The 12,504-nt window shown below is 42.1% G+C and overlaps 1 protein-coding gene across 2 annotated transcripts in view; it reads left to right on the top strand.

Moving 5' to 3' along the window:
- Positions 1 to 12,504, top strand: part of sdk (sidekick cell adhesion molecule) — a 608,204-nt gene that overhangs the window by 401,953 nt on the left and 193,747 nt on the right. The gene's annotated exons all lie outside the window — the stretch shown is intronic.

Here is a 12,504-nt window from a genome sequence, read left to right as displayed (position 1 = left end):
ATGGATTTTGGCGAGCCGGAGAAATGCTGGTGATATATCGGAAAAGTCTACAGTTTATTTTTTTGAAGATTTTAACGTAAGATGAATTTGTTTGAATTTTCAAATCACTTTTCCATGTCAGCTGTTCTAGTGGTAAAACTTTAAATTTTAATGTATTATGCTTTATTTAAATGCTTCAATTACATCTTGGAATATGAAAGTAATAAACAGTGCATTAAATAATGCTGATTATTAAAGTATTCTCCAAACCTAACCTATGTTTTGGGTGATCCATGTCAAGATAATAAATCAAAGGGGTTATGAACCATTTTGACAGCTCTAATTCTACCAATATCTCTTGGCATGGGACAGTTATGTATGTCTTTATTGAAGAGCTTAATTGGTAAAGAAATTTAGGCTATATCTAAATACTCTATAATGTAACAAAGAATAGGCGTGTGCATCATGAAAGGAAACAACTTGAATTTAACAAACGTATAACTCTACACAAAACCAATGCTTGTCTGTTGGGGGTCTTATAAGTTAACAATGCTCAATTATAATAATTATCATAATATTAATGAAATAAATAACATAATTGCACACAGGTGAAAATAGTGATGTAGGTGTTTAAAATATTATCCTACTTAGCCAAAGTTTTAGGTTATACAAGCCAAGTCAATAAACCGAAGGGTAAAAATACCGCGCGAGTTGGCCGTGCGGTTAGGAGCGCGCAGCTGTGAGCTCGCATCCGGGAGATAGTGGGTTTTGAACCCCACTGCCGGCAGCCCTGAAGATGGTTTTGCGTGGTTTCCCATTTTCACACCAGGAAAATGCTGAGGCTGTACCTAAGGCCACGGCCGCTTTGTTCCCATTCCTAGGCCTTTCCTGTCCCATCGTCGCCATAAGACCTATATGTGACCGTGTGACGTAAAAAAAAAAAAGGTCACAGCACCCAAAGACATTCCTGTATTGAGCGACTAAAATGTCACCAGGACACTTTTCTTTCCTGATATGCTCAGCTTGTTAAAAGCCAAATGTAATTAATGTTATTGTCTTCACGCCTCGCTAACTACTTCTACGATTTTTGGGAGACGCCGATGTGCAGGAATTTAGTCCTGCAGGAGTTCTTTTACGTGCCAGTAAATCTACCGACACGAGGCTGACGTATTTGAGCACCTTCAACTACCACCGGACTGAACCAGGATCGAACCTGACAAGTTGGGGTCAGAAGGCCAGCACCTCAACCGTCTGAACCACTCAGCCCGACTTGTGAAAACTAGATGAAGTCATATTTATCTTTATCATGTTTAATTTTTTCCCTCCACAAAGATATTTAATTCTCTTTCATGGGCCCCGGAAGTGGATAGGCCAGTTGTCCCAACCATAAATATTTTTTTTGGGGGGGGGGGGGGAGGGAATGATAGATTATAGCCCTATAGTACTATGATCTTTCTTTCTTTCCTTCTTTCTTTCTTTCTTTCTTAATCAGTTTATCCTTCAGGGTTGGTTTTCTCTCGGACTCAGCGAGGGATTTCACCTCTACCACTTCAAGGACAGTGTCCTGGAACGTGAGACTTTGAGTATGGTGATGCAACTGATGAGGAGGGCCATTACCTCGCCCAGGCGGCCTCACCTGTTATGCTCAACAGGGACCTTGTTGGAGGATGGGAGGATCGGAAGGGATAGACAAGGAAGAGGGAAGGAAACGGCCGTGGCCTTAGGTGCCTGGAGGAGAAGTAGGAAAATACGAAAAACCACTTCGAGGATGGCTGAGGTGGGATTCGAAACCGTTCTACTCAGTTGACCTCCCGAGGCTGAGTAGAGCCCGTTCCAGCCCTCGTACTATTTGTTTTCAACTTTCGTGGCAGAGCCGGGAATCGAAACCGGGCCTCCGGGAGTGACACACATTAACCACTACACCACAGAAGCGGACTAGTACTATAATGCTACCTATATGTTTATGTTAGTGCTGAAATCCGATTTCTTACTTTACTAATGCTGAAAGCCCGAAAATGTAATATTATTCTTTAATAGGGGAATCAGTCTAGAAGGAAATGTTGAAAGTGATGTGATATCTATCCAGGTTCGTTGTTATCCTAATACTATGGGTTACAGTACATTGCACGTATATAAAAGATGCCACTTACAAACTTGCTTGTTATCCGCGAATTTCTGCGGCCACAAAAGTCACATTTTTCAAGAATGATGACATCTACACATAGTAGATTGTCTGACTGTGCTGTTTTGAACGTTTCTTCTGTCATTTCGAAGTTATTCGCGATCATGAATAATAAACAATCGGCTTTTAGCAACGGCTGATGCACAACGGCTGGTAGAGCTCCATGCGGTACTGGATCGTGACGTCACAGCGCGCCGCTTACGTCAGAGGCCGTTTCACTCGCCTTGCGGAAAGGCACTATTAAATATTTTTTTAATGGTAGAAAACAAGGCAACATACCACAATGTAATACGTCTACGTACTATTTCATTGGTGTACTTTTCAAAAAAAATATTTTTGAAAATGATGCATGTTCCCAAACCAGACCAGTTCATACTACTCCTATTACTACTAACTGAGCCTCTAACTTAAGTGCGTAAACTGCTCATTCAAAACAACGCGTCAGAGTAGGTATCGAATAGCTGGCATACTATGATGAACCAATGTGTTACGTACCAGCAGTATCAGAAAATGTATGAACCAGAGGAAAGGCATGTTAAAGAAGAAAGTTATCTAACTCCTCAGCTATTTCCCGCCAATATTCAGTTAGGCTGTTATACTTGGTACGCAGCACTAATCCCATCTATCGGAGTTGAATGTCAGCATAAGAGACAAAGAACATTACAACAAATAACGGTCAGTGTAATGTTATTGTTGATCAATGTTCTGCGCTTTCGATATTGTAGGCCTTCACATTTCGTTTTCTTCCGACTCTGAAACACCACTCTTATCATAGTCGGTACGGTAAAACTGAATAAAACATAAATGATGGGAAATTGTATTCTCTATAACTTTTGTAATGCAGTATTTTTCCATAGGACCAAGAACATAGGTACCGGTACTTAAAAATTTTTTTTGTGCCTTCCCCTAAACTACCATTTCACCCAGGGTGAATAACATTGTTTATAGCTTAAACTGTAGTTTCTTATTCCTCGACTCTACATACCGATTTTCATTAAATCTGTTTACCCATTTTGTCGGGGCTCGGCGTTGATATGGACTTAGCAACAAAAATTGAAATTCATGAATATCTGTGTTATCACAGCCGGTACGGTAAAAATGCATAAGACGTAAATGATCAGAAATTTAATTTTATATAACTTTAGTTATGTAGTATTTATCGATATGGCAACAATTAATATAAATATTTTAATTTTAGACGTTCCCCTAAACTACCATTTCACTCAACGTGAATAAAATGATTTATAGCCTAGATTGTAGCGGCTTGCCTCCCGAGTTTACATACCGATTTTTATTAAATTCTCTTCAGCCGTTTTCTCGTGATGCTTGTAGGCCCTACATACATACATACATACATACATACATACAGACAGACAGACAGACAGACAGACAGACAGACAGACAGACAGACAGACATACATTACGGAAAAGTAAAAACTGCATTTTCTTGTTACTGTGGACATGATCGATACAGAAATACCATTATTTTCAAATTCTGAGCAATGTACAGACAAAACTCTTATTTTATATACAGAGTGTTAGGTGTATACGTGCAGATATTAAGCTAGTCGGCTAAGAAAAATACATCTCATAATATATGCTATGTACTTTTTACCTTGTCCTATTAGTTTGCCCATAACTGAGCCAAATATTTCAGGACCTAATGTGTTTTGAACGGCCGTAGCAGGCAGGATACGCCGGTGATGTCATTCTGTCCACGCGTAGCGGAAGTACAGTAGCCGAGTATAGGGCTTGTTGAACCTGTTTCTTATCGCAGGCCAACACATGTTGTTGTGCACTTCCCCTAAAGGCTTGGCAAGTAGAAGAGGATGACTCACGTGCCAGGTCACTTGCTGTACTCGAAAACCGGTGTAGGGTACTCTGTGTGAAAAGTACACAGAATCCTTACAGTGACGTCGAAGATCCGTACAAGCACATACGTGCGAATCAAGTGTTGTGTATTTGTGTGCGATTTTTAAGACGTCAATGGCATTACTCAGTGATCCAAGCTGACAAAATGAAAGGAAATGGTTAATAAGTAAATGAAATATGGGCGCAACATTTCTGTGCTGTTATTGCGACAGTCTACGATGAATTTCTGACAATAGACAATGCGGGTTGTCTATGCTTATTCATAAACTTCTTAGGTCATTGAAAGGACGGTGGACACTGAAAGAAAAGGCTATAAGTATTCAGTGAAATTGTTATTAATGAGACAAATTTCAAAAACCGTAGTTGCATCCATCATGAACATTGCTCGAAGTAAAAAGACCTACTGTGGAATTGCCGCCGGGCATTTCTAATAGAAGGCTTATTCTTCTTTTTCCTAATATGTTTACCCTCCAGGGTTGGTTTTTCATGGGACTCAGCAAGGGATCCCACCTCTACCGCCTCAAGGGTAGTGTCCTGGAGCGTGAGACATTGGATCGGGGATACAACTGGAGAGAATGATCAGTACCTCACCCAGGCGGCCTCACCTGCTATGCTGAACAGGGGCCTTGCGGGGGTATGGGAAGATTGGAAAGGATAGACAAGGAAGAGGGAAGGAAGCGGCCGTGGCCTTAAGTTAGGTACCATCCCGGCATTTGCCTGGAGAAGGGGGGAACTACGGGAAACAACTTTCAGGATGGCTGAGGTGGGAATCGGACCACCTCTACTCATTTGACCTCCCGAGGCTAAGTGGACCCCGTTCCAGCCCTCGTACCACTTTTCAAATTTCTTGTCAGAGCTGGAAATCGAACCCGAGCTTCGGGGGTGGCAGCTAATCACACTAACCACTGCACCACAGAGGCGGACGGAAGGCTTATTACTGAACAGTAAGTACCGATAGGTAAAATGATGACTGTAATGGACCCGTTTAATTAGAACTTCCGTAAAAATAATATTACTACTACTACTACTACTACTACTACTACTACTACTACTACTACTACGACTACTACTACTACTACTACTACTAATAATAATAATAATAATAATATCTTTACGTTCCACTAACTAATTTTCACGGTTTTCGGAGACGCTGAAATGCCAGAATTTTTTTATCGCAGTATTTTTTAATGCAAATAAATCTACAGACACGAGACTGACGTATTTGAGCACCTTCAAATACCACCGGACTGAGCCAAGACCAAGCCTCCCAAGTTGGGTTCAGAAGGCCAGCACTTTACGCAGTGCTGCACCAATCATCTTGTCGGGCTGAGTGGCTCAGACGGTTGAGGCACTGGCCTTCTGAGTCCAGTCTTGACAAGGTGCTCAAATACGTCAGCCTTGTGTCAGTAGATTTACTGGTACGTGAAGAACTCCTATGGTACTAAATTCCTGCAAATCCGCGTCTCCGAAAACCGTGAAAAGTAGTTAGTGGGACGTAAAGCCAATAACATTATTATCATCATCTTACCTGCACAGTTCATAGGGGTATCTTACCTGGAGTTCCTCATAGGTACGTTATTAGAGCTTTCAGAGGACGCTCCGTTTCGACTACGCCGAAACATGTGGTTTTTACACGATGGTCCACCACGTGATATAAGCCGCTTACTGCGTGATCATTTGGATCAGTCCTTTGGTCTATGGCGAATAGGACGACATGGACCCATCAATTGGCCCTCCAGATCTCCAATGGATATTACGGAAGACTGGGTTCGGAGAAGTGATTTTCTTTTCTTAGTTGCTTTACGTCGCACCAACACAGAGAGGTCTTATGGCGACAATCGGACAAGAAAGGCCTAGGAATGGTAAGAAAGTGGTCGTGGCCTTAATTAAGGTTCAACCCCCGCAATGCCTGGTGTGAACTTGGGAAACCACGGAAAACCATCTTCAGGGCTGCCGACATTGGGGTTCGAAGCCCCAATCTCCCGGATGCGAGCTCACAGCTGTGCGCTCCTAACTGCATGGCCAACTCGCCGGGTACGGAGAAGTGAAGCCTGCAGAGTAGTCCAGGGAGGTCACTTGAACAATTGCTACGTGTTTCACATTGGTATGTCAGATGTTACACCATTTCTGCAGCGTATTGAGTTGGGAGTTCAGTTCTCAATCGATGTAGTATTTTGAGTCTCGATAGTTCGATATTCTCATAAATCCGAGCAGAAAAAATTGAAGTACCGGTAACAAAAATTATAAATCTAGAGTTTCAGTTCGCGATTGCCTTGTACGTGGCGCAAGCTGAACACAACACACGGAAGACGTGCTTGTTAAAACGCTAGATATTGACCTTGAACACAGCATGGCAGTTCTTCATTCTACACTGTACTGGTTTGGGTACATTGCGTGTGTGTGTCTGTTGATATGCATGTTTGATGTTTATACACAAAACCTGTTTGTCACACTTCGTCCTCTAGTGCTAACCACAATACGAAGACACCTGACTCATCGCAAAGAGACCTGGTTCTGGTCTTACGCATACTATCCTGTAGTAAACTACTGCGAGCGATGTAGGCATGGGTGAAGTACATTTCATCTTGTTTCCTCCTACACCACGCATATTTTACTATTTTCTTCCCTGCCTTTCAGCTCCTAATGACTTGTTAATAATAATACCGGTAATGTTATTTGCTTTACGTCCCACTAACTACTCTTACTGTTTCTGGAGGCGCTGAGGTACTGTAATTTAGTCCCGCAGGAGTTCTTTTTACGCGCCAGTAAATCTACCGACACGAGGCTGACTTATTTGAGCATCTTCGAATACCATCGGACTGAGCCAAGATCGAGCCTGCCAAGTTGGGGTCAGAAGGCCAGCGCCTCAACCGTCTGAGCCACTCTGCCCGGCAGCAAAAAATATTATTATTATTATTATTATTACCGGGCGAGTTGGCCGTGCGGTTAGAGACGCATGGCTGAGAGCTTGCATCCCGGAGATAATGGGTTCGAATCCCACTGTCGGCAGCCCAGAAGATGGTTTTCCGTGGTTTCCCATTTTCACACCAGGCAAATGCTAGGGCTGTACCTTAATTACGGCCACGGCCGCCTCCTTCCAACTCCTAGGCCTTTGCTATCCCATCGTCCTATAAGACCTATCTGTGTCGGTGCGTCGCACCGACACAGATAGGTTTTATGGCGACAGATATAACTAAGGACTAGGATCGGGAAGGAAGCAACCGTGGTCTTAATTAAAGTACAGCCCTAGCATTTTCCTGGTGTGAACATGAAAAACCACGGAAAATCATCTTTAAAGCTGCCGCCAGAGGGATTCGAAGCCAGTACATCCCGAATATTGGATACTGTTCGAACTTTAGCGACTGCTACTATCAAGCTCGGTGATGATTTAAGAGTGGATTTCTGCCGCTGGTTAATTGATCAAGCACTCAATCCAGAATTTCTGTCAAGTGTATTAGTGACACATGAGGCAATTTTTATAGAAGGAGTGTTTAATATTTAGTATACCAAGGCAACCTCTAGCACCGGCTCTCAATTAATATCTGGATGGATGCAGTGGGAAGTCTGTCTCTTTGACCAATCGTCTTTTTATTAGCGTTATTTTGCTTTACGTCCCACATACTATTTATACCGTTTTCTGAGACGCTGAGGTGACGAAATTTCATATCGCAGGAGTTCATTTACCTGCCAGTATTTCTACGACACGAGACTGACGTATGTGTGCCCCATCAAATATCATCAGACTGAGCCAAGATTGAACCTGCCAAGTTGGAGGTCGGAAGATAAGGACCTCAACGGTCTCAGACACTCAGACCGGTACCAATCACCTTACTTGCATAAATTTGATCGGTGTAGCTTTCCTTATGGTGACGATGGGACGGGAAAGGGCTAGTATCGGAAAGGAAGCGATCGTGGCATTCATGGCGTTACAGCCCCAGCATTTGCCTGGTGTGAACATGGAAAACCACGGTAAACCACCTTTAGGGCTGCCGACAGAGGGGTTGGAACCCACTATATCCCACGCATGAGCTGTGGAATATCCCCATTCAATAGGACAAGGCAGTTTCCAGCACCGCTTCTAATTAATATCAAGATGGGTGTAGTTGGAGGTCGGTTACATCTTTTTATTAATGTTATCTTGCTCCTGTACAGTAGATACAGTACGTTACTGGAGCTTTCAGAGGACGTGTCGCTTCGACTACGCCGAACCACGTGGATTTTACACGATGGTGCAGACATTTCCTCAACGGTAGACAGGACGATGTGGAACTATCAATTGGCCGGCCCTTATTCCAGTGGATTGTTATGCCTGGGGGGACATGAGAAACAAAGTATACCGAACTGAGGTAACCACTTCGGATGACCTCCGTGAACGTATGTTTAAGCACCAGAGGATATTCTGAACCACAGTGGTGTCTTGGCTCGAATGACAAGTTGCTTTACGTCGCACCGGCACAGATAGGTATTATAGCGTTGACGGGGCAGGTAAGGGTTAGGAGTGGGAAGGAAGCAACCATGGCCTTAATTAAGGTACAGCCCCAGCATTTGCCTCGTGTGAAAATGGGAAACCACGGAAAACCATCTTCAGGGCTACCGACAGTGGGGTATGAACCCACTATCTCCCGAATACTGGATACTGGTAGCACTTAAGCGACTGCAGCTATCGAGCTCGGTGTACCAGTAAATATACCGACACGAGGCTGACGTATTTGAGCACCTTCAAATACCACTGCACGGGGCCAGGTTCGAACATGCGAAGTTGGAGTCAAAAGGCTGGCACCTCAACCGTTTTAGCCACTCAACCAGGCAGGAAGCACGAAATGTAGGTACGTTTAATTTACTTAGTTGTATAATATGTCCATTTTTCGTTTGAAACAAAATGTTCGATGTGCTTCGATAATTCAATTCTGATTCTACTCATATGGATATCCTATGCCATGCATTTGTTCGTTGGCGCAAGGAACTGTCTTCCTTCTTCTACCTTTACGCAATGCACAACGGGGATCGTACCGCATTTCACGTCCCGGCGTGCGTATCCCAACCAATAATTATATCACACGCTCGTACAGGTCGCGCACTGACACAGGTTTTCAGGTCATTTCCATACTCACTAGACCACAGGGCTGACGACCACAGATATCCCTATCCCCTAAAGGACGTAACAGCAAATGAACCAGTATTAACGCTGAGAATTCAATACATCTCCAGGGTCCGAAACCGATAACTAGTGTTGTCTGAAACCCCTAAGACGGAAACTAAATACTAACAACAACAAACCAGTCTGGCGATAATGTAACGTAACATGTTGTAGACTGGTAGCCTTCAGCTGTTACCGTAGGTCAGTTGCTCGTAAACATAAAACCAGTTTGGCAAGTATATTACGTAACATCTCGTGGCATTGAATAGGGAGCGCTCAGCTGTCACAGTAGTACATTTGCTCTTAAACATAAACAGAACAGAAACCAGTTTGGCAGGGATGGCGCGTGACTTGCCTGTTATCAAAGGAAAGCTATTCATTCACAAGAACAAGGCATACTACCTATTCTAAAAACATCGTACCCCTTTGCTCTCGAAAATAACTTCCGAGGATTACTAAAAGTTTGATATATAGTGGTTTGTCACATCGTTCTCTATTGCTACAATAAATATCTGCACGTATACACCTAACACCCTGTATATATATACTAGCTGATGTACCCGTGCTTCGCTACGGGATTCTCAGAAAGACTGACTTGGTGGTTTTCCTAACTGAATTCAACATAGGTCATTACAAAAACGTCAGTAGGAATGTAGCGATTGAAAGCAATGTTATCATATAAAATACTCGATCAAATGAAAAACCGCACACTTTCTCACTTTCAACGAACAGTACTACGGTGCCGATCTAAGAGTCCAAAGTTCCAGAGCTGGAATAACCAGGTCGCAGACTGCCGTGAACACTCCTCTGTCATTATTCCGTTAAATATGCGCACTACTCATTCCAATCAGTGGCTCAGAGTAGGGATTGAATAGCTCGAATACTATGATGAACCAGTGTGTTACGTAACAGATATATCAGAAAATGTATGAAGCAGAGGAATGGCCTGCTAAAGAAGGAAGTTATCTTATTCCCCAGCTACTTCCCGCCAATATACAGGAAGGCTGTTACAGTCGTTACGACCAGGCGAGTTGCCCGTGTGGTTAGGGGCGCCCAGCTGTGAGCTTGCATCCGGGAGATAGTGGATTAGAACCCCACTGCCGGCAACCCTGAAGATGGTATTCCGTGGTTTCCCATTTTCACACCAGTCACACCAGGCTGTACCGTAAAGCCTAGGCCGCTTCCTTCACACCACTATTCATTTCATATCCCATAGTCGCCATAAGACCTACCTGTGTCGGTGCGACGTCAAGAAAATTAAAAAAACCTCGGTACGCTGCAGTAATCCTATCTATCGGGGATGAGAGGAAACAGAAGACAAAGAGCACATCACAACAAACAATGGACAATGTAATGTTATTGTTGATAAAGTTTATGAGCTTTCTATATTGCAGGCCTTCACATTAGTTTTCTTTCGACTGTGATATTAGGGTGTCATATAAAATTATTTATATCGTAGACTGTAGTTCCTTATTCTAAGACTTTACATACCGATTTTCACTAAATTCTGTTTAGCCATTTTCTCGTGTATCGGCGCTGATATGGACTTAGTAACAAAAATCCAAATTCATGAATATATCTGATTATATGCGGTACGGTAACAATGTATAAGACATAAGTGAACGGAAATTTACTAACTTCTTACATAACTACTACTAACTTACGACATAACTAAAGTTATGTTAGTTATGTAGTATTTATCGATACGACCACTAATAACATAAATAACTTATTTGAGAATTACATTTCAGGCCTTCCCCTAAACTACCATTTCACTCCCCGTGAATAAAATAATTTGTAGCCTAGATTGCAGTGGTTCATCACCCGACATTACATTCCCATTTTCATTAAATTCTCTTCAGCCGTTTTCTATTGATGCGTGTACAGACAGACAGACAGACAGACAGACAGACAGACAGACAGACAGACAGACAGAAATTACGGTAAAGTATAAAATGCATTTCTTTGTTACTGTGGACATGACAGATACAAAAATATCATCATTTCAAATTCTGAGCAATGCACAGGCAAAACACTTATTTTATATATAGATTACATTTCAGGCTTTCCCCTAAACTACCATTTCACTCACTGCGAATAACATTATTGATAGCCTATATTATAGCGACCTACTCCCCGACTTTGCATACCAATTTTCGTGAAGATACGACCACTAATAAAATAAATATTTGACAATTAAATTTTAGGCCTTCCCCTAAACTACCATTTTTCTTAGCGTGTATAGCCTATATTGTAGCGGCTTATTTCCCATCTTCGTCTAGTGATTTTCATTAAGACACGACCACTAATAACATAAATATTTGAGAATTAAATTTCAGACCTTCCCCTAAACTACCATTTCACTCAGCGTGATTAAAATAATTTATAGCCTAGATTGTAGCGGTTCATCAGCCGACTTTACATTCCGATTTTCATAAAATTCTCTTCAGCCGTTTTCTCGTGATGCGTGTACATACATACAGACAGACAGATAGACAGACAGACAGAAATTACGGAAAAGTAAAAAAAATGCATTTTCTTGTTACTGTGGACATGACCGATACAGAAATACCATTCTTTTCAAATTCTGAGCAATGTACAGACAAAACTCTTATTTTATATATATATAGATAGTAATCTTTCCTACTTTTAAAGACACCACTCAAACTTATTCGTCTACTGATGTCATTCCACGCCGTCTCTCCTCTGACAGCTCGGAACATACTACTTAGTCGAGCAACTCGTCTCCTTTCTTCCAGTTCTTCCCAGCCTAAACTTGGCAACATTTTTGTAACGCTACTCTTTTGTCAGAAATCACCCAGAGCAAATCGAGCTGCTTTTCTTTCGATTTTTTTCAGTTGTTGAATCAAGTAATCCTGGTGAGGGTCCCAAATAATGGAGCCATACTCTATTTGGGGTCTTACTAGAGTCTTATATGCCCTCTCCTTTACATTCTTACTACAACCCCTAAACACCCTCATAACCATGTGCAGAGATTTGTACCCTTTATATACAATCATATTTGTGTGATTACCCCAATGAAGCTCTTTCGTTATATTAACACTTACGTACTTACAATGATCCCCAAAGGAACTTTCACCCCCATCAACGCAGTAATTAAGCTGAGAGGACTTTCCCTATTTGTGAAACTCACAACCTGATTTTTAACCCCGTTTATCATCATACCATTGCCTACTGTCCAATTCACAACATTATCGAGGTCATTTTGCAGTTGCTCACATTCTTCTCCACTACTGATGATATGTGTATGTTCATACAACAGAAATGTATTTAAACATGGCGGCTCCACTGCTGTCAACTAACATTACGTTCC

Source organism: Anabrus simplex, chromosome 13 (genome assembly GCF_040414725.1).
Source record: "Anabrus simplex isolate iqAnaSimp1 chromosome 13, ASM4041472v1, whole genome shotgun sequence".
NCBI classification, from domain to species: Eukaryota; Metazoa; Arthropoda; class Insecta; order Orthoptera; family Tettigoniidae; genus Anabrus; species Anabrus simplex.
Note: the sequence above shows the minus strand (reverse complement) of the source record. Positions and strands in the feature narration are given on the sequence as shown.